This window comes from Crinia signifera, chromosome 2, assembly GCF_055691185.1.
Source record: "Crinia signifera chromosome 2, ASM5569118v1, whole genome shotgun sequence".
NCBI classification, from domain to species: domain Eukaryota; kingdom Metazoa; phylum Chordata; class Amphibia; order Anura; family Myobatrachidae; genus Crinia; species Crinia signifera.
In genome coordinates this window covers 381,292,847-381,316,145 of record NC_139218.1, presented here as the reverse complement: position 1 = coordinate 381,316,145, position 23,299 = coordinate 381,292,847, and positions in this window count along the sequence as shown.

Sequence of the window (23,299 nt, the reverse complement as noted above, 5' to 3'; positions counted from 1 at the left end):
GGCACCTAGACGTTGCCACAATCAGCTACACGGGACTACTGGCCTGCACTGTGACTCTCTATGCGGCCTCAATGGGTACAACCCTGTTATGCGCTAGGGGCGTCCATGGGTCCCTGACCCTATAACGTGCCTGGCGGGTGATATAATAGGGGTGGTAGGCGGGGGCACAGTGTGCAGTAAGGTACCTGTATCGGCTGCAGGTGCTGGTTCCAACCAGTCTCGATCTCCCGGACTCTGTCACCGCTGATCTGTCCCTGGTGACTGCATCAATGGTGCCTCGAGCTCTGGCTACTGTGCTCTGTGCTACCTACGTGCTGGCTGCTGGGCTCTGGCTGCTGGGCTCTGGCTGCTGGGCTCTGTGCTGCCCACGTGCTGGCTGCTGAGCTGGCACTTAATATTTACTGCAGGGCTCTGGGAGCTTGACACTGTGACTGCTGTGTTCTCTTGAACAGTTTGCACGCTGCCTGACTAGCTCCTTCTCTCACAAGCTGGGCTGTCACTCATTACTGGAGCTCTGTGCTGCTCAAGTGTCTGGCAGGTCAGGGGTCACAGGTGCCACGCTGCTGTCTTACTCTCTCTAGGTTGCCCAGTGTCTTTCAGGCTGCATGGAGAAGTCTCCTCTCTCTGTGCTAGCTGCTAACTTCCTCAGTCACGCTGCTGGCTCAGGTCACCTCTGACCTCTCTCTTCCTGTCACACTCCAGCCTGTCTGTGTTTAACTCTAGGTCTGAGCTGTGCCTAGTGCTGGGGTATATTAACCCCTGGTTAACTGGAATGCACAGCACCTATTATTCCACAGTTATGGGGTGTTACATTAGTGTTCTATGGATGAGACAAGATATTGATAGGACTGTACCGGACTGGTTACTGGAAACAAATGAACCGGACTGGACTGGCTGGATGCAGGATACGACTGGAGGCCGGAATGATTCACCAGAAGACTGGACCGGACTTAAAGGAAGATACTGACTGAATGCCGGAAGGATTCACCAGGAGTACTGGACCAGACATCAGGAAGCGCACAGTTGCCGGTAGCTGGAAGCGCACAGATGCCGGTAGCTGGAAGCACACAGGTGCCAGTAGCTCGAAGCGCACAGGTGCCGGTAGCAGAGGTTAACATGAACCAGGAAATTCAGTAGACTAGACACACACAGGAGGCTCAGACACCAAGCTCACACTGAGCTGTGTGACTTGAGGAACTGACAGCCTTTGAGTCCCAGGTCTCTCTATTTATATCTAGTTGATGGATGACTGGAGACAGGTGGTACAGAGAGACTCAGGCTGACACAGGATTGGATAGTTCATGGTCAGATGATCAGATCCTGTGATGTCAGTACTCCAGGTAGGCTTTGAACTGGAGAGAGTAGGCCGTAAAACACTGAAGCCTAACTCCTAACATGCACAGGGAATGCTGGCTTTCAGATCCAGACACAAAGTGCTCATTTGCAGAGGTTAATCAAGGGCTGCACCAAGGTTGTACTAATTACTCATAGAGAAAATCAATGAGAGTTCAAATGAAGAAATGCTGAACTACTGCTAGCAGGGAGCTAAGGGGTTACAGCTGCCAGAACCTGGGCTAGAGTCTCTCAGGTGTCTAATTAAGGAAAGCTGACCATAGTTTCACATTCGCACACAGTGATTGCAGCCTAGGTGTAGGCTGAATGAATCCAGGCAGAATACACTGAAAGACCATGTAGAAACTAAAGAACAGAAGAACAAACACCCCGGGTTCTGACACATGTAGGGCTGACCCCTCGGCATAATGCTGCATTTTGTTCCATTGCTCTGTTGAGCGTAGTGTGGCCAATCCCAGGATTGGGAACGGCGGGATCCCGGGCAGGGCCAGTGCAAGGTTCCTTAGCGCCCTAGGCAAACTGTCTGCCTACACACGAAAAGCAGTTTCACCTTGTTACATAGCCAGCAGTAAAACAATGCAGCGTGCGGCTGCTGTCCGCAAGCGGCCCCAAAGTTGTAGATTTGTTGTGGCCTGGGTCAGATAGCACCACGACCCCCAGACTCCAGCCCACCACAGTGCTCCACATGCCTGGTGGCATTCTCCCCCCATCGCCTCACCTCAGACCAGTGCGGGGTATAAGTTCTGGGTGCTGGCTTCTCCTTCCTGGCTGCCTCTGCCAGACACCCCTACTCATGCCTGGAGACAACTACGTCGGCTTTACCCCTCTGGTTCTGTTACAGCTGCTGGTGGTCGCTGCTTTGTTGATCCAGAAGGTGCTGGAAGGGGGGCAGGCAGCCGCAGAGGGAAGCTAAGGGGGGTGAATGGTATCTTGAAGCAGTGGCAAGTGTTGCGGCAGCCACTGTCTTTAATTTTCCACCTGGCAGTGGCAACGGACCGCCCCCTCAGGTCTTGGCGCCCTAGGCAGCTGCCTAAAGCTGCCTAGTGGAAGCACCGGCCCTGATCCCGGGATTTGGCTTCAAAACTGCCGGGATTTCCATCCCGAGATTGAAGTACCCAATTCCGGGATACTGCAGTGCGGTCCGAGTGTCGCGCATCAGCCTGCCGTCCGCTTTTAAAGACTCCAGCCAGCTGCCTCTGGCTCCGCTAAGTAAGTAAGTGACTGTGCAGCGTGGCTGTTTTGGGGGGCTGGGGGTGTTTTTTAAAAACAATAATGCCAATCCCAGGAATCCCGGGATTGAGCATTTTTCAATCCCAATTCCCGGGGATTAAAAAATTCCCCGGGATTGGCATCCCTAGTTGAGCAGACTTTGAAATGGGACAATCCGTCTGATCTATCAACTCATCGTCGCCCCCACAGGTTGCCTTCGGAAAGTCTCCAAGAGGCAGAATAGTATAGTCAGGCAGGTATGCCTTAAAAGATATAAAATAAGCTAGGTTTAATATATTACCCTTTGCTACAACATCAAACTAATTGTATGTAAAATTTCCCTTGTAATTGCTGTTTGCAGAAGTATATTTATACTATTGCACAGATTTATGGATCGTAGACTTTAATTGAACATTTCCAATGAAATATATGTAATTCATAAGTTGCTCATCTACAGTATTCCAGCGGCTTGCTACAGTAGAAGGGCATTAATAGGCTTGAAGAATTACTTTACAATGTTCTGTAATATTTATATGTAACAATTTCGGTATCTTTCCGTGTCATTAAATTGAGTAGTAATTTAAATATTTTTACTTCTAGTCGTTAATATTCCTAATATAACATAAGTGTGTATATAAAATATAACCGTCTTTGTGCTGCGGATCTAAGGGATAAAACCGTACAATTTATTTATTAACAGTTATTTATATAGTGCAAACATATTTTGGTACTCTTTACCTAGAACGGCGCCCATCGCGACCATCGTATGCACATAAAAACGGGTGCGATGCGATGCCCGCGATGGCCGCGATTTCCCATAGGGATCAATGTTAAAAGTCAGATTGGACGCGATTTTAGTGTTAAATGCCTCAATGCCCGCGATTTTTCCATAGGAAACAATGTTAAATGGGCCACAGAGCCCTAATAGTCCCCCTGAAGTCTGAAATGGCCCCCACAATTTTTAACGGCACCCCACGATCAACGTCAACCCGAAGCGTGGCGAGCGCAGCGAGCCCGCGAGGGGCGGCGGTACGCGTCCTCCGACCTTTTCATACCCCCACTATCCACGTCGGCGTGGAGTTGAGAATAGAATAGTGTGGCGAGCGCAGCGAGCCACCAAGCCCGAAGCGTGGCGAGGGGACGCGGATACCTTCACAGGTAAACGCGTCCCCTCGCGGGCTTCACAGGTGTCCGCGTCGCCACGGAGACCTGTGAAGCCCGCGAGGGGACGCGTATAACTGTGAAGGTATCCGCGTCCCCTCGCGGGGCTCGCTACGCTCGCCACGCTTCGGGCTCGGTGGCTCGCTGCGCTCGCCACACTATTCTATTCTCAACTCCACGCCGACGTGGATAGTGGGGGTATGAAAAGGTCGGAGGATGCGTACCGCCGCCCCTCGCGGGCTTGCTGCGCTCGCCACGCTTCGGGTTCATGTTGATCGTGGGGTGGCGTTAAAAATTGTGGGGGCCATTTAAGACTTCAGGGGGACTATTAGGGCTCTGTGGCCCATTTAACATTGTTTCCTATGTAAAAATCGCGGGCATTGAGGCATTTAACACTAAAATCGCGTCCAATCTGACTTTTAACATTGATCCCTATGGGAAAATCGCGGGCATCGCGGGCATCGCGTCGCACCAGTTTTTTATGTGCATGCGATGGCCGCGATTTTTTACCCCCGACGCCCGCGATGCTAATCGCGGGCGCCGTTCTAGGTAAAGAGTGCCCATATTTTACAGGGCATGTAGACACCAGAATGCTTGTTCATGAGTGAATGTGTAAGAAACCGCCCCTGGTTTTTGAGCTGGCCCTGGTTTAAAGAGTACCGGAAACAAAGGGGTAAATTTACTAACATGGGAATTCTATTAAAACTGGGATGTTGCCCACAGTTGTTTCCACAGTTTAAGTGGCATCAGTGGGTTTCCACACCTGAATCACGATTTTTGTCGTATTTAATTGATTAGCCTTTCCCGATGCTGTAGGGATTTTAGCAGGCAATTAACCACAGCTTTAACGACGCAGCCAATTGAATAACCCCCATAAGAATCATAAACACAAAGGTCCTTATTCTGCTTGACTCGGCCACCGGAGTGTTTGCACCGGTGACCGAAGTTTCTGTCCTGTGCATGCGCGTATGTGCATCTACAGGGTTTCGGAGACTTGCATAATCTTCAGGCGCTTGCGCAGGGGGAGGGGCAGGATGGAGGAAGGTAGGGGGCAAACACATGTGAACGCCCTGTGTTTCCTGGGCGTACCCACAAAAACGCTGGAAAAATGCTGCATGTCCCCATGTGAATGTGGGCGGGCAACTGGCTTCCGCAGCCACCTGCCCAGTTCTCAGACCAGGATGCCGCAAGTCTAGGTCAGCAGAGCCCGACTTAGATTTGCGAGCACTATAGAAATCATTGGATGGTTGGCATATGGATGTTTATGCAAAACATCCATTCGCAGTGCGGCTGGTGTATTAGCTGGGCGGCAGGCATTCGCACGGCTGGCGGGCGGTGTTTAAAGGCTCGCTAAGTGGCGAACTACCGCTGCTTAGCAAGCAAACCAGAATCGGTCACAAAAATATTTCACATAAAAGCATATTAACAGAATAGCAAGGATAATACACAGATAGATGCAGTATATCATCTATATATAGGTCTAGTGTCCATGAGTCTCCGAAACACTGCCATCTGCTGGCAGAGAGTGAAACTACATCCCTTTCTCACACATGCGCAAACACAAAAGGTTTCGAAGCTTTTGCTTTGAGCGGGCTTATTTGTATTCTCATATAATGCGTGCGTGTTTATATACACACACACAACACATGTACAGGCTGAATAGGTTGCTATATATTTAGCTTTTAGCCTCACACAAAGGTTCAGATGAAGCCCAGAAACTCATTTTTTACGTATCTTAGAGGAGATCAATAAATAAAATATAGGCTTCTAATCAAATAGCTGCACTTCTGAGATTCTGCTGTCTGCCGGTTATATGTCCTGAATTATTCACCGGCTTCCTCACATTCCGCAGAAATGATTAATTCAATAGTTCATTAGAGGATAGTTTGCTGCAGATGTACATTGCTTAATTCATACAAATCTATAACAATGTTCCCACAAGCTTTGGTTATACTGGATACAGTGAGAGCCATCCATTGGTATTGTGTACGGTTACATATTAAATCACCGAAATATATATTAAATACTATATTGCTGGGAATAGACACATGTTTACAAAACAATAGAATATCAAAATACATCCATGTTTTTTTTTACCATTATAAGTATAGGAACTCCAGATTTACTAAGCAGCGGTTTTAGAACCTGCTAATAAAATGTCCAACAGACCCGCCCCAAATTAACATCTTGCTTCTGATAGGTAACACGGTGTGTGCAAATGCATGCAATAGGACAAGGCTTCAGTATCATGCCTTTAAAAGGGTACAAAGATCTCCTGCTGTTTTGGCAATGTTTACTTCCAAACGGTAACATCTTCAGTGTGGGAACATTCCCACATCCCTCCCGCAGCCGGCAGTGTCCCGCGGCGGGGGAGGGGGGGGACAGCTGTTGGGAGTCCCCCCTGACACCTTCTGAGCAGCTACTATTCCTGCAGGCAGGGGGCTAGGTGCATGGCTAAAGGCTCACAGAGCCTCTGGGCTATGCCCCCAACGCGGCAAAATGGGGCGTGGCCTCGCGGGAAGAGGCGCTTATAGAACACACCCACTTTCCGGATAGCCACGCCCCCTCATTTTTGGGCGTGTGCCTATGTCCCTCTTTATGAAGCTACAAAGTTGGGATGTCTGCAACAGTCGTATGCCAACTCTAGCAGTTGCTGGTGTGATACCCCAAAAAGTGAGAGAGCAGAGGGAAGGAGGCACCAGGACCCCGCAGACACCAAGCCACTGCCGCAGGGCACAAATGAGGGGCACCTCAGCAGATAAACTGAGTGGTCCCATTTTGGAGGAACAAGCTGAGAGTCACACTGGGTAATATTTACCAAATGATATGGGACAGGGTAAAAAAAAAAAAAAAAAGAAAACAAAAAAAAATACAGCATAGGGTTCCCCCCAGTTCCATTATTAAAAATCAAGTGAATTCTGGTCTAAAATAATCGCACCCTATTACATTTGCAAATTTTGGCTGAAAATCTCAAATGTGATATGTGCAGTATGGTGTGATTTTTTTTTATAGCAGTCTAAAAAAATCGCACCATATAACATCTCACCCTAGGTTTCAGTGTCTTGATTTGTGTGATGTTAAATGGCCTAGGCATGGTCTCAGATATTGTGCTCTGCTGCAATCTATCACATCATTTCCTACTAAATCAACCTACTTTGTTAAATTATACAATCGACATCAGTGGTTCTCAACCTCCACCAGAATCACAAGTGAAGTAATCAGCCCCACCTGTGGATCGTTTAAAATGTGTCAGTGAATAATGAGTGCAACTGCCGTGTGACCTGGAAAATGTGAACTGTTGGGGGGTTCTGATGACCAAGGTTGAGAATACTTGTTACCATTGGATGACTCAGGATACAGAGGAACAGGGGTATGGGGGAGGAAGTTGAGGCAAACCCTTATCAATACTTTATCATACATTTAATATCCTAATACAGGAGTTCTCAAACTAGTACTCCACAGAGTTCACATTTTCCAGGTCACCCGGCAGGTGCACAGGTGCAATCATTACTCACTGACACATTTTAAAAGATCCACAGGTGGAGCTAATTATTTCACTTGTGATTCTGTGAGGAGACCTGCAAAAAATGCTCTGTGTGGGGGCCTGAGCACCGAATTTGAGAACCTGTGGCATAAAGTTAAACACAAGCTGTACAAGATTGTACAAACAAGCAGAACAAATGTTTATTAAAAAAAAAACAACAGGACCACAGCTGGTCTTCATTAGCAAAAACAAGCCTCTGAAAAAGCTATTTTATAGTTCGGACGTAGGGTTGTATTTACTAAAGGTTTATTTTAATTGATTTCAGATCGATCTTACTCGACGTTGGTCTTCCAGGGCTAAAACACGCTGACATTTAAAAATTTAAATCATCTGTTAGAAAAATGCGTGCTTTAGCCCTGGAATTCCAACATTGATTAAGATCCATTTGAATTTTTCTGAAATTGATCAATATCGACCTTTAGTAAATATACGCCATGTTCCAGAAATTACTAAATCCTATACAATAAAAGGCTAACACTGCTCCTCATCCCTAAATTCAAAGCAGTGTAAAAAAATAGAAAAAATAAATAAATTTAAAAAAAACCAGCGTGGGGTTCCCCCCACAGCTGTAACCAGCACCAGTCTGAAGGAGCCAGGGCCGGTAATTAAAAATCAGGGAACCCGACAAATAGGGGTTCCCCGATTTTTAACAACCAGCCCCAGGCTCCAGGTCCGGGGCTGGTTCCCAAAATACGGGGGACAAAATGACTAGGGGTCCCCCTTATTTTAAGAACCAGCCCCAGGCCAAACCAGCCAGCAGGGTAATGCCACAGCCGGGGGGAGACTTTTTATACAAGTCCCCCCGGCCAAAGCATTCAGCCCTACCGACCAGTCAGCCTGGCCAGGGGCCCTGGGGGAGTGGGGACCCCCCAATAAAGGGGTCCCCCCCTCCAGGACTTACCTGACCAGGCTGAAGCCTGGTGCTGTCCCCGGTGGCCCTGTGCGGTGGCTGATCTTGGTGTAAAAAATAGAACAATAAACTATTGTTTTAAACTGTGGAACTATGAGTCCCAGGAAGCCTACCCTGCAAGCTGGGACTTGGTGAACCACAAGTCCCAGCCTGCGGGGCATTAAAGGGCCCGCTGGGTCTTGTAGTTCCACAGTAAAAAAATTAGTTAAATAAATACACACTGATACTTACCTATCTTGATCCCGTAGGTAGGTCCCAGAGTCTTGATCCGGTGCCTTGTCCTGGTTCCGGATCATGTAGTCTTTCTTCACCATGTCGATCTTCATGTCGGCGTCGGCGTCAGGTCCGGGTCCGAAGAAATCCATGGTGGACCTGTGGAAGGAAATCCAACTCACCCAATCAGGAGCCGCCTAGCGGCCAATCAGGAGCCCGGAAAGTCGGCTCCTGATTGGCCAGAATTCATTCTTAGTCCAGACGCCGAGGAGGAAACATCTCTGCTGCTCTGACAGTCGGGGAGCTTTGCTGGAGTCGCCGGCAGCGTGAATAAGAAGCCAGAAGATAGAAGAGGATGGAAGAATGCCTGGACAACGTCGGACCAAACCAGAAGAACTTCCATGGAGGACCTGGGTGATTTGGATTTCCTTCCACAGGTCCACCATGGATTTCTTACGGATAGGTAAGTATCAGTGTGTGTGTAATGTATGTATTAAACTTTTATTTTTCAGGTGTCAGTGTGTATTTATTTAACAATTTTTTTACTGTGGAACTACAAGACCCAGCGGGCCCTTTAATGCCCCGCAGGCTGGGACTTGTGGTTCACCAAGTCCCAGCTTGCAGGGGAGGCTTGCTGGGACTCATAGTTCCACAGTTTAAAACAATTGTTTATTGTTCTATTTTTTACACTAAGATCAGCCCGGTGGCCACCGCACAGGGCCACCGGGGACAGCACCAGGCTTCAGCCTGGTCAGGTAAGTCCTGGAGGGGGGGACCCTTTTATTGGGGGGGGGGTCCCCACTCCCCCAGGGCCCCTGGCCAGGCTGACTGGTCGGTAGGGCTGAATGCTTTGGCCGGGGGGACTTGTATAAAAAGTCTCCCCCCGGCTGTGGCATTACCCTGCTGGCTGGTTTGGCCTGGGGCTGGTTTTTAAAATACGGGGGACCCCTAGTCATTTTGTCCCCCATATTTTGGGAACCAGCCCCGGACCTGGAGCCTGGGGTTGGTTGTTAAAAATCGGGGAACCCCTATTTGTCGAGTTCCCTGATTTTTAATTACCGGCCCCGGCTCTTTCAGCCTGGTGCTGGTTACAGCTGTGGGGGGTACCCCACGCCGTTTTTTTTTTCTATTTATTTTTTTTTTATTTTTTTTTAGACACTGCAGCCTGCACGGATCTGACTGATCCGTGCAGACTGCCTGAAAAATTCGTATTAGCGGCCGTATATGAGGAGGGTTATGACTGCTTTGTAATTTCTCCTCCGGAACACGACTTTGCATACGACTGAAACAGTCGTATGCAGTCGTAGGGAAAATACTAATATGAAAACTAGGTTTTTCATATTAGTAAATTTCCCCCTTACTATCCCGAAAATACGGCAATTCGTATTCGTATTGATAGCACATCAATGCGACTACGAATTGCCATATTTTCGGGATAGTAAATATCAAAAATACGTGTATTTCTGGATACAAATACACCTATTTTTTGACAAATTTCCTTTAGTAAATTTCCCCCTTAATAGAGGTCGATTTTGGATTTTTGGCGATAAATAGGAAACAAAATGGCGTTTTCTCATTTTTTACACAACTAGTCCATTTAATAGGGTGCGCAACTGGCCGTATTTCAGATGTTTTCGCACAGAAAAGTATACAAATCGCTTATTTAATGGCATGCACAAATGGAAATCGCACTTTTGAGGTGTATATAAATCGCACTTTTTTCAGACCAGATTCTGATGGGCGATTTGGCCCAGAACTAACTTTGGTCAAGTGCACAAATGGTTAATTTGCTCACAGGTGTTCTAATTTTTACTCATAAACTCCCCTACATATACCCAACATCATTAAGTACACCTGTGAGGGTTTGAGAGATGGAGATTGTGCACAGTGGTGTGGAGTTGGCTCTATGTGATTATGCCCATTTGGAGGAGCTGCGCAGGAGGAGGGAGGAAGCTGCGCGCCAGATCCAGGTAGCCCCCCGACCACTGCGTGCTTCACGTAGGTATCATGGTACCTGGACTCCCTCTCGGATCAACAGGTTGTGGGGATGTTTCGGCTGAACCGCATTAACCTGTTGGACTTATATGAGCAGGTGAGAGATGATTTGGACCCTTACGGGGGGGGGGGGGGGGGGGGGGGGGGGGGGGGGGGGGGGCAGTGTCTGGGCTGCAGAAATTAATCTGTGCCCTCTACTACTTGGCCACAGGCTCCACTCAGTCTGTGACCTCATGGTCGTTGGGGGTCTCACAAGCCACTTTCTCTAAGCATTTCAATCAAGTGTTACTTGCTTTAAAGAAGTTTATTAAAGCATCATGACATTTGATATTCGTCAATGTTTTGGTCTGCATCCCAGTCATCAGGCCATCAACAAAAAGAGATCCTACTCTACCAGAGACCACAGGTCTGGGATGCAGACCGAAATGTTGACAAATAATAAATGTCATGATGCTTTAATAAATTTGGGCCAACCAGCAACCAACCGAAGCAGTAAACAAAATACCCATTACTATAATAGCGACAATAGAAGAATATGTGTGAACAATATATATATAATATATATGTCTATATAAAATGAAATTCTTGCGCACAGCTTATTTTTTCCCTGCCGCATTAATACTGTTAATGCTAATTAAGCCAGTGAACTAGCGAAGCAGAATATTACAATTTGATATCATTTCCATGGAAACCATTTTTAAAGCACAAACGTGCGCGCTCATAAAGGACTGTCATGTCAATATTTGTCTGAACACTCCGTAATTATTTATCCTATAGGATAATTAGCGCAAACTTGCAGAACCACTGACTGATTGGAATATTGGTAGTTATATGGTAGATTAATAAGGCTCATTTATCCTTATTTACACTATTAGCACTTGTCAGTTTTCCTTCTACTCATGAGAAAACATTATTAAATTAATACACATTTATCGCTACACTTATTTTGAGGGTTTTCGCTATGCATTATTAGCTGTAAATGATGAGCACTGGCTGTTTGTATACAGCAAGAATTACTGTTAGTGTTATCTTGGCAGTACATTTATACCCCTTTCAAGCCAGCCAAAATCTTCCGGGATTTCAACCCTGCTAGCTAGCAGGGTTGCTCCCGCGATCCAGCACGGGTTACTGGCTGGTGTGAACGCTACTGACCCGGGCAGCAGGTGGCGAGGTCCGGACAGCGGGTAGCGGGGTCCAGGCAGCAGGTTCCGGGCAGCGGTGGCTGGGCACTTGTAGCGCTATTTGCCAAGCAGCGGGGAGGGATTTGAAAACATATTGACATTTTTTTTCAAATTCAGCAGCGCTTATCACCCAGATGCCCGGCAAATAGTGCTTCAAGCCCCCAGCCGCCGGTGACTGAATCCCAGCAGTCTGGACCCCAATGCCTTCCTGTATATTCTCCCTGTGCTTGTGTGGGTTTCCCCCGGGTACTCCGGTTTCCTCCCACAATCCAAAAATATACTGGTAGGCTAATTGGCTCCCAACAAAGTAACCCTAGAATCAGTGCTATTTTTCAGCAGGAACCAGCAGGAACTCAGTTCCTGAACCTCTAATTAAATATGACATCATCAGGAACTGAAAATGTACTTTTTTATAAGAGAAGCTTTATTTTAAAGTCACCTGTGATTGCCTTTGTTTCTAAATACAATATATACACCTATCTCTCCCTCCCTCTCTTTATTATATATATTTTTTAAATTTAATTGATCCACCCGCAGACCTGGAGTTCCTGAACCTATTTTTTCCAGAAAAATAGTACTGCCTAGAATGTCTGTGTGTGCGTGTACATGTGGTAGGGAATATAGATTGTAAGCTCCACTGGGGCAGGGACTGATGTGAATGTTCAACTTCACTCTGTACAGCGGAATATGTGTGCGCTATATACGAAACTGATAATAAATAAAAAAATTAAAGATGCGCCACTGGCAAGGGATTTCCCCATCCCTTCCAACAAACTTTAAGCTCCTCCCTTCCGTAACCTTACATGGTAAGAGCCACCAATCACTATCCTCCTGCTAAACATAAATATGAGGCACATAAATCAGCGGTTTTAAAACTCAGCCCCCCAAGAAACCAAACAGTGCATGTTTTCAAGGTCACCCAGCAGGTGCACAGATGTACTTAATACTCATTGACACATTTTGAAAGACCCACTGGTGAACTGTGTCGGCGTCTGTGGACCGATTTTTGTAACCTATGGTATAAACCAGCGTTCGCCAACCCGTCGCTCGCCGGGTTTTTTAGAGTAGCTCGGGGCTGTCAGTGACCTCCTGCCGCGCAGCGGGTCCTTGCTTGGTGGCAGAAGGTCAGAAAGTGAGTTAATGCCGCATTTCTGGTCCTGGCGGCGGCTGTGACCTCCTGCCGCGTATCGCTTCCTCACTTGGCGGCAGTGTGACCTCCTGACGTCCCCAACATGCCGCACTTATCAACGCCACAGCCTCTGCTTAACTCTGTTAGGTAATTATTTTTTTTTTTTAACTGTGTGTGCGCAACTGTTTACTGCTTGAGGTATAATGGGCATCATGTGTATGGCATATGTTTAATGAGTCATTAAACATATGCCACACAAATAATGCCCATTAAACATATGCCCCACACCTTGATACTCATTAATTAATAATCATCAAGGTGTGTGGGGCATATGCCACACACATGATGCCACACACATGATGCCCATTATACAAATGCCCCACACCTTGATGCTCATTAATAATGAGCTTCACGCTGTGGGGCATTTGTATAATGGGCATCATGTGTGTGGCATATGCTCCACACACCTTGATGATTATTAATAAATGAGTATCAAGGTGTGGGGCATATGTGTAATGGAGCATCACGGTGTGGCATATGATTAATGAAGCATCACAGTGTGGCATATGTATAATGGGCATCACAGTGTGGCATATGTATAATGGAGCATCACGGTGCGGCATATGTATAATGGAGCATCACGGTGTGGCATATGTATAATGGAGCATCACGGTGTGTGGCATATGTATAATGGAGCATCACGGTGTGGCATATGTATAATGGAGCATCACGGTGTGCGGCATATATATAATGGAGCATTATGGTGTATGGCATATGTATAATGGTGCATCACGGTGTGCGGCATATGTATAATGGAGCATCACGGTGTGGGGCATATGTATAATGGAGCATTACGGTGTGTGGCATATGTATAATGGGCATCACGGTGTGCGGCATATGTATAATGGGCATCAGGGTGTGTGACATATGTATAATGGAGCATCACGGTGTGCGGCATATGTATAATGGAGCATCACGGTGTGTGGCATGTGTATAATGGGCATCACGGTGTGTGGCATATGTATAATGGAGCATCACGGTGTGGCATATGTATAATGGGCATCACGGTGTGGCATATGTATAATGGGCATCACGGTGTGGCATATGTATAATGGGCATCACGGTGTGGCATATGTATAATGGTGCATCACGGTGTGGGGCATATGTATAATGGAGCATCACGGTGTGTGGTATATGTATAATGGAGCATCACGGTGTGTGACATATGTATAATGGAGCATCACGGTGTGCGGCATATGTATAATGAGCATCACGGTGTGTGGTATATGTATAATGGAGCATCACGGTGTGGCATATGTATAATGGAGCATCACGGTGTGGCATATGTATAATGGAGCATCACGGTGTGGCATATGTATAATGGAGCATCACGGTGTGGCATATGTATAATGGAGCATCACGGTGTGGCATATGTATAATGGAGCATCACGGTGTGTGGCATATGTATAATGGAGCATCACGGTGTGTGGCATATGTATAATGGGCATCACGGTGTGTGGCATATGTATAATGGAGTATCACGGTGTGGCATATGTATAATGGTGCATCACGGTGTGTCATATGTATAATGGAGCATCACGGTGTGTGGCATATGTATAATGGAGCATCACGGTGTGTGGCATATGTATAATGGGCATCACGGTGTGTGGCATATGTATAATGGAGTAATACGGTGTGGGGCATTTGTATAACGGAGTATCACGGTGTGTGGCATATGTATAATGGGCATCACGGTGTGTGGCATATGTATAATGGAGCATCACGGTGTGTAGCATATGTATAATGGAGCATCACGGTGTGGCATATGTATAATGGAGCATCACGGTGTGTGGCATATGTATAATGGAGCATCACGGTGTGGCATATGTATAATGGAGCATCACGGTGTATGGCATATGTATAATGGAGCATCACGGTGTGGCATATGTATAATGGAGCATCACGGTGTGGGGCATATGTATAATGGAGCATCACGGTGTGACATATGTATAATGGAGCATCACGGTGTGGGGCATATGTATAATGGAGCATCACGGTGTGTGGCATATGTATAATGGAGCATCACGGTGTGGGGCATATGTATAATGGAGCATCACGGTGTGACATATGTATAATGGAGCATCACGGTGTGGGGCATATGTATAATGGAGCATCACGGTGTGACATATGTATAATGGAGCATCACGGTGTGGGGCATATGTATAATGGAGCATCACGGTGTGTGGCATATGTATAATGGAGCATCACGGTGTGGGGCATATGTATAATGGAGCATCACGGTGTGACATATGTATAATGGAGCATCACGGTGTGTGGCATATGTATAATGGAGCATCACGGTGTGTGGCATATGTATAATGGAGCATCACAGTGTGGCATATGTATAATGGGCATCACGGTGTGTGGCATATGTATAATGGAGCATCACGGTGTGTGGCATATGTATAATGGAGCATCACGGTGTGGGGCATATGTATAATGGGCATCACAGTGTGTGGCATATGTGTAATGGGCATCACGGTGTGTGGCATATGTATAATGGGCATCACGGTGTGTGGCATATGTATAATGGCATCACGGTGTGTGGCATATGTATAATGGAGCATCACGGTGTGGCATATGATTAATGGAGCATCACGGTGTGGCATATGTATAATGGAGCATCACGGTGTGGGGCATATGTATAATGGAGCATCACGGTGTGGGGCATATGTATAATGGAGCATCACGGTGTGTGGCATATGTATAATGGAGCATCACGGTGTGTGGCATATGTATAATGGAGCATCACGGTGTGGCATATGTATAATGGAGCATCACGGTGTGGCATATGTATAATGGAGCATCACGGTGTGTGGCATATGTATAATGGAGCATCACGGTGTGGCATATGTATAATGGAGCATCACGGTGTGGCATATGTATAATGGAGCATCACGGTGTGTGACATATGTATAATGGAGCATCACGGTGTGTGGCATATGTATAATGGAGCATCACGGTGTGTGGCATATGTATAATGGTGCATCACGGTGTGTGGCATATGTATAATGGAGTAATACGGTGTGGGGCATTTGTATAACGGAGTATCACGGTGTGTGGCATATGTATAATGGGCATCACGGTGTGTGGCATATGTATAATGGAGCATCACGGTGTGTGGCATATGTGTAATGGGCATCACGGTGTGTGGCATATGTATAATGGACATCACAGTGTGTGGCATATGTATAATGGAGCATCACGGTGTGGCATATGTATAATGGAGCATCACGGTGTGGCATATGTATAATGGAGCATCACGGTGTGGGGCATATGTATAATGGAGCATCACGGTGTGACATATGTATAATGGAGCATCACGGTGTGGGGCATATGTATAATGGAGCATCACGGTGTGTGGCATATGTATAATGGAGCATCACGGTGTGGGGCATATGTATAATGGAGCATCACGGTGTGACATATGTATAATGGAGCATCACGGTGTGGGGCATATGTATAATGGTGCATCACGGTGTGTGGCATATGTATAATGGAGCATCACGGTGTGTGGCATATGTATAATGGAGCATCACGGTGTGTGGCATATGTATAATGGAGCATCACGGTGTGTGGCATATGTATAATGGAGCATCACAGTGTGTGGCATATGTATAATGGGCATCACGGTGTGTGGCATATGTATAATGGAGTATCACGGTGTGGGGCATTTGTATAACGGAGTATCACGGTGTGTGGCATATGTATAATGGAGCATCACGGTGTGGCATATGATTAATGGAGCATCACGGTGTGGCATATGTATAATGGAGCATCACGGTGTGTGGCATATGTATAATGGAGCATCACGGTGTGTGGCATATGTATAATGGAGCATCACGGTGTGGCATATGTATAATGGAGCATCACGGTGTGGCATATGTATAATGAAGCATCACGGTGTGGCATATGTATAATGGAGCATCACGGTGTGGCATATGTATAATGGAGCATCACGGTGTGGCATATGTATAATGGAGCATCACGGTGTGTGGCATATGATTAATGGAGCATCACGGTGTGGCATATGTATAATGGAGCATCACGGTGTGGGGCATTTGTATAACGGAGTATCACGTTGTTGGGCATATGTATAATGGGCATTGTGTGTGTGGCATATGTATAATGGAGCATCACGCTGTGGGGCATTTGTATAATGGAGCTTCACATTGTGGCATATGCATAATGGAGCATCACGGTGTGTGGCATATGTATAATGGTGCATCACACTGTGGGGCATTTGTATAATGGAGCTTCACATTGTGGCATATGCATAATGGAGAATCACATTGTGGCATATGTATAATGAGCATCACGGTGTGTGGCATATGTATAATGGTGCATCACGGTGTGGGGCATTTGTATAATGGAGCATCACGGTGCGGGGCATATTTATAATGGGTATCATGGACTGCACTATTGGGGTCATGTGTATCTGGCACTGCACTATTGAGGGCATATGTGTATAACACCCCCATTTTCCATGGCCGCACCCCATGTGGCTACAGCTCTTAGAGAGCTGACCATGCCCCCATAGCGGAAAAATGGGGGATGTAGCCTCGCAGGAGTTCCACGGTAGTAGCTGAACCCTACTACCTACAGTGTTGGGAGGTATGTTTGTGACATATTGGACATTGCAGTGTGTGCCATATTATGTCTGGGGCATTGCAGTGTGTGGCCTAATGTGTCAGGGGCATTACGGTTTGTGGCATTATGTGTAAAGGGCATTTTTTTTTATATTATGCAGATTTTTTAACATTTTATACTTTAGTAGCTCTTCGGGCGGTTTATTTTGTCGCGAGTAGCTCCCGACCCCAAAAAGGTTGGAAACCACTGGTATAAACCATTTAACCCCTTCCCGACATTTGACGTACTGTATATATACGTCATGGCCGGGATGTACTTCCCGACACATGACGTATATATACATCATGACTTTAAACTTTCACCGCGTCTATAGACGCGGTGACAGTTTAAACATGTCTGCTGTCCCTGACAGCAGACATGTCCCTGCATGCCCAGGGGGGGCGGCGATGCCTCCCCCCCGTCGGCGATCGCTGTGATTGGCTGTTCAATGTGAACAGCCAGTCGCAGCGTTTTCCTGTGTTACCGGCGAATCAGACGCTCGGTAACACAGGGATCAATCACCGCCGGGTGGGAGGGGCGTGAGGGGGTCACCGGTGATGACCACACCTCACCCCACCTGCCCCCAAGGCTGTGATTGGTCCGTCGGACCGACGGACCAATCACAGCCATGGCGCGTGATTTAAACTAACGGTGACTGCGCTGCAGACGCCATTCCGGTCTGGAATTGCGTGCAGAGCGGTCACCGTGCCAATCTGTCGTGATATACTGACCTGATCCTTGCCTGATACTTACCTGATCACCGCTGGTAGCGTGCTGCCAGCAGCTGGATGCTTCCTGGATCTTGTGACTTCCTGTGTGCTGCTGCTGCAGTGTCATAGAGTCACAGATAGTGAGAGATAGTGAGAGATAGTGAGAGATAGTGAGAGATAGTGATAGAGAGTGCTATATTTTGTGTCTGCTGCCCCCCCTTTTGTGCTGATCAGTATATCTGTGCTGATCAGCAACTTTTTGGGGGTGCAGGTTTTTTTTTTTATATATATATATATACCTGTCAGTTGCACCAAAGTTTGTGCTGCCTGTGCAACTGACTGCTGCCCCCCCTTTTGTGCTGATCAGTATAAACTAAGTGATCAGCACCTTTTTTGGGGTCCAGGGTTTTTTTTTTTTATATATACCCTGTCAGGTTGCACCCACAGTTGTGTGCCTGCTGCCCCTCACTGCTAATCAGTGTTGCATCACTGCATCACTGATCTGCAGTGTTTTTTTTTGGAGAGTGCAGTGGGGTTTTGTTTTTACACCCACGTTGCTTTTGTGGGTGTCCTGTGGCCGCTGAGCGCTGATCAGTGACATACATCACTGAACAGCATTTTTGGCACAGGGTTGATATAATTTTTTTTCTGCAGTTTTTTTAAATTGTTTTTTTTTTGGAGAGTGCTGTGGTTTATTTTTTTTAAATTGTTTTTACACCCACGTTGCTTTTGTGGGTGTCCTGTGGCCGCTGAGCGCTGATCAGTGACGTACATCACTGAACAGCATTTTTGGCACAGGGTTGATATAATTTTTTTTCTGCAGTTTTTTTTAAATTGTTTTTTTTTGGGAGAGTGCTGTGGTTTATTTTTTTTAAATTGTTTTTACACCCACGTTGCTTTTGTGGGTGTCCTGTGGCAGCTGAGCGCTGATCAGTGACGTACATCACTGAACAGCATTTTTGGCACAGGGTTGATATAATTTTTTTTCTGCAGTTTTTTAAAAAAAATTTTTTTTTTGGAGAGTGCTGTGGTTTATTTTTTTTAAATTGTTTTTACACCCACGTTGCTTTTGTGGGTGTCCTGTGGCCGCTGAGCGCTGATCAGTGACGTACATCACTGAACAGCATTTTCGGCACATCGTTGATATAATTTTTTTTTTTTTTATTGGGATCAAATTCCTGTATAAAGTATTTTTTTTTCTGCACTACATACACACTACACACTACATACCCCCCGTGTTGAAATAAAGTTTGTACCCCCCCTACACTATACACGTGTTGAAACATTACACTTACAGAAACACAAAAATAAAAATGGCATCCCAAATGTCATCCCAAATGTCATCCCAGTCATCCAGAAGAATGTATTCAGCGGAGGAGGCATATGCCATGCTTGCCTCTGACTCTGACACAGCCAGTGATGCAAGCGGGGAATTTGAAGGAATCGTCTTAACCTCATCTTCCTCCTCTAGTGATGAGGGACCCCCTCAAAGATGCCCCCGTAGAGCAGCTGAGACCCCCCCCCAAATGATTGATCCCGTATGGACCCCACCAACAGACAATTTAGAGCCCCAGGTTCCTGAGTTTTTGGCTATCCCAGGAACCCAATTTGATTCAACAGGTCTCAGAGAAATTGACTTTTTCAAATTATTTTTCTCTGATGATTTTATAAATTTAATGGTGGACCAAAGTAATTTATATGCCCAGCAGTTTATTGCTCAAAACCCCACGTCATCATTTGCTAGGTGGACCCCTGTAGATGCAGTAGAGATGATGACGTTTTGGGGTCTGGTGTTACATATGGGCATAGTAAAAAAGCCAGAAATTAGGCAATATTGGAGTACAGATGTTCTGTACAGCACCCCACTTTACCGTATGGCCATGACTCGGACTCGTTTTGAGACAATCCTTAAATTTTTACATTACACCGATAATGCACAGTGCCCACCCAGAGATGATCCCACCTTTGACCGGCTATTCAAAGTCAGGCCGGTCATTGATCATTTCAGTGCCAAATTTGCAGAGTTGTACATCCCTGAAAAATGTATTTGTATCGACGAGTCCCTTATACATTTTAAAGGAAGGGTTAAATTCCGCCAGTACCTTCCCAGTAAGAGGGCAAGGTATGGCATAAAAATGTATAAACTGTGTGAAAGCACCTCAGGGTACACCCACAGGTTTAGGGTATATGAAGGGAAGGATTCAAGAATTGAACCGCCAGAATGCCCCCCCTCCCTCGTAGGTGTTAGTGGAAAAATTGTCTGGGATTTAGTGCACCCCTTCCTGGATAAAGGTTATCACCTCTATGTGGATAACTTTTACACTAGCATCCCCCTGTTTAAGGCCCTTGGTTCAAGAGGTACAGCAGCTTGCGGTACTGTGCGCAAGAACCAAAGAGGCCTCCCAAAAATGCACATTGCCCAAGTACTGAGAAGGGGTGAAAGCAGGGGAATATGCACCGAAAATATGTTGTTGGTCAAATATAAGGACAAGAGGGATGTCCTTATACTGACAACAATTCACGGAGACAGTACCACCTCCGTCCCTGTACGAGGTACCAGTACCCACACCTCAAAACCTAATTGTATCCTAGATTACAATAAGTACATGGGCGGAGTGGATCTTTCAGATCAGGTACTGAAGCCGTACATTGCCCTGCGGAAAACAAAAATCTGGTACAAGAAGCTGGCCGTGTATATCATCCAGATGGCACTGTATAACGCTTACGTGCTATTCCGTTCTACCAGCCAGAGGGGGACATTTATGCACTTTCAAGAGGAAGTCATAAAGGGCCTAATATTTGGGAACCAGCAGGCAGAGGGCCCCAGTACTTCTAGTACTGGCCCCCGTATTGTACCAGGGCAGCATTTTCCTAACGAAATCCCCTCCACTGCAAAAAAGGGCAGGACACAAAAAAGGTGCAAAGTTTGCTATAAAAAGGGAATAAGAAAGGATACTATTTTCCACTGTGACACTTGCCCCGACAAACCCGGCCTATGTATAAAGGAGTGTTTTAAAATATACCACACATCTATGGATTATTAGGTTCATCATTTCACCGTGCTTCGGGGGTCTTGCTAATGCCACGTAGCACCCACCATTCATTCCACCAGAATCTGAGCTGCAAAATCCAAAAATCACTCCTTCCCTTCTGAGTCCTGCCATGCACCCAACTGGTATTTTTTGGTCACATGTGAGGCATTGTCGTACTCGGGAGAAATTGGGGCACAGATTTTGGGGTGCTTTGTCTCCTTCATTCCTTGTGAAAATGAAAATTTTTGAGCCAGAACTGCATTTTTGTTTAAAAAATTTAATTTTTCATTTTCACTGCCCAGTTGTACCACAACTGGTGAAACCCCTGGGGGTTTGAAATGTACACTATAGCCCTAGATGAATTCCCTGAGGGGTGTAGTTTGCAAAATGGGGTCACTTGTGGGGGGGTTCCACTGTATTGGTGCTTTGGGGGTCTTGCTAATGCGACATAGCACCCACCAACATTCCACCAGAATCTGTGCTGCAAAATCCAAATATCACTCCTTCCCTTCTGAGTCCTGCCATTTTTTGGTCACACATGAGGCATTGTCGTACTCGGGAGAAATTGGGGCACAGATTTTGGGGTGCTTTGTCTCCTTCATTCCTTGTGAAAATGAAAAATTTTGAGCCAGAACTGCATTTTTGTGTAAAAAATTAAATTTTTCATTTTCACTGCCCAGTTGTACCACAATTGGTGAAACCCCTGGGGGTTTGAAATGTACACTATAGCCCTAGATGAATTCCCTGAGGGGTGTAGTTTGCAAAATGGGGTCACTTGTGGGGGGGGTTCCACTGTATTGGTGCTTCGGGGGTCTTGCTAATGCGACATAGCACCCACCAACATTCCACCAGAATCTGTGCTGCAAAATTAAAAAATCACTCCTTCCCTTCTGAGTCCTGCCATGCACCCAAATGGTATTTTTTGGTCACATGTGAGGCATTGCCGTACTCGGGAGAAATTGGGGCACAGATTTTGGGGTGCTTTGTCTCCTTCATTCCTTGTGAAAATGAAAATTTTTGAGCCAGAACTGCATTTTTGTGTAAAAAATTTAATTTTTCATTTTCACTGCCCAGTTGTACCACAATTGGTGAAACCCCTGGGGGTTTTAAATGTACACTATAGCCCTAGATGAATTCCCTGAGGGGTGTAGTTTGCAAAATGGGGTCACTTGTGGGGGGGTTCCACTGTATTGGTGCTTCGGGGGTCTTGCTAATGCGACATAGCACCCACCAACATTCCACCAGAATCTGTGCTGCAAAATCCAAATATCACTCCTTCCCTTCTGAGTCCTGCCATGCACCCAAATGGTATTTTTTGGTCACATGTGAGGCATTGCCGTACTCGGGAGAAATTGGGGCACAGATTTTGGGGTGCTTTTTCTCCTTCATACCTTGTGAAAATGAAAAATTTTGAGCCAGAACTGCATTTTTGTGTAAAAAAATGTAATTTTTCATTTGCACAGCCCAGTTGTATCAAAATTGGTGAAACCCCTGGGGGTTTGAAATGTACACTATACCCCTAGATGAATTCCCTGAGGGGTGTAGTTTGCAAAATGGGGTCACTTGTGGGGGGGTTCCACTGTATTGGTGCTTTGGGGGTCTTGCTAATGCGACATAGCACCCACCAACATTCCACCAGAATCTGTGCTGCAAAATCCAAATATCACTCCTTCCCTTCTGAGTCCTGCCATGCACCCAAATGGTATTTTTTGGTCACATGTGAGGCATTGCCGTACTCGGGAGAAATTGGGGCACAGATTTTGGGGTGCTTTGTCTCCTTCATTCCTTGTGAAAATGAAAAATTTTGAGCCAGAACTGCATTTTTGTGTAAAAAATTTAATTTTTCATTTTCACAGCCCAGTTGTACAACAATTGGTGAAACCCCTGGGGGTTTGAAATGTACACTATAGCCCTAGATGAATTCCCTGAGGGGTGTAGTTTGCAAAATGGGGTCACTTGTGGGGGGGTTCCTAACTTTTAGCATCTTATGGTGCCTAGAAACCTACATGGTGCCTAAAAAATATTCTCATAAAAAGGAGGCTCCAAAATCAAGTAGGTGCTCCTTCTATTATGAAGCCTGTGGTTTGGTCAACGTGCACACTAGGGCCACATATAGGATATTTATGAAAACAAAAGAATTGGGGGAATCAATTTTTAGTCACATTTCTCTAGT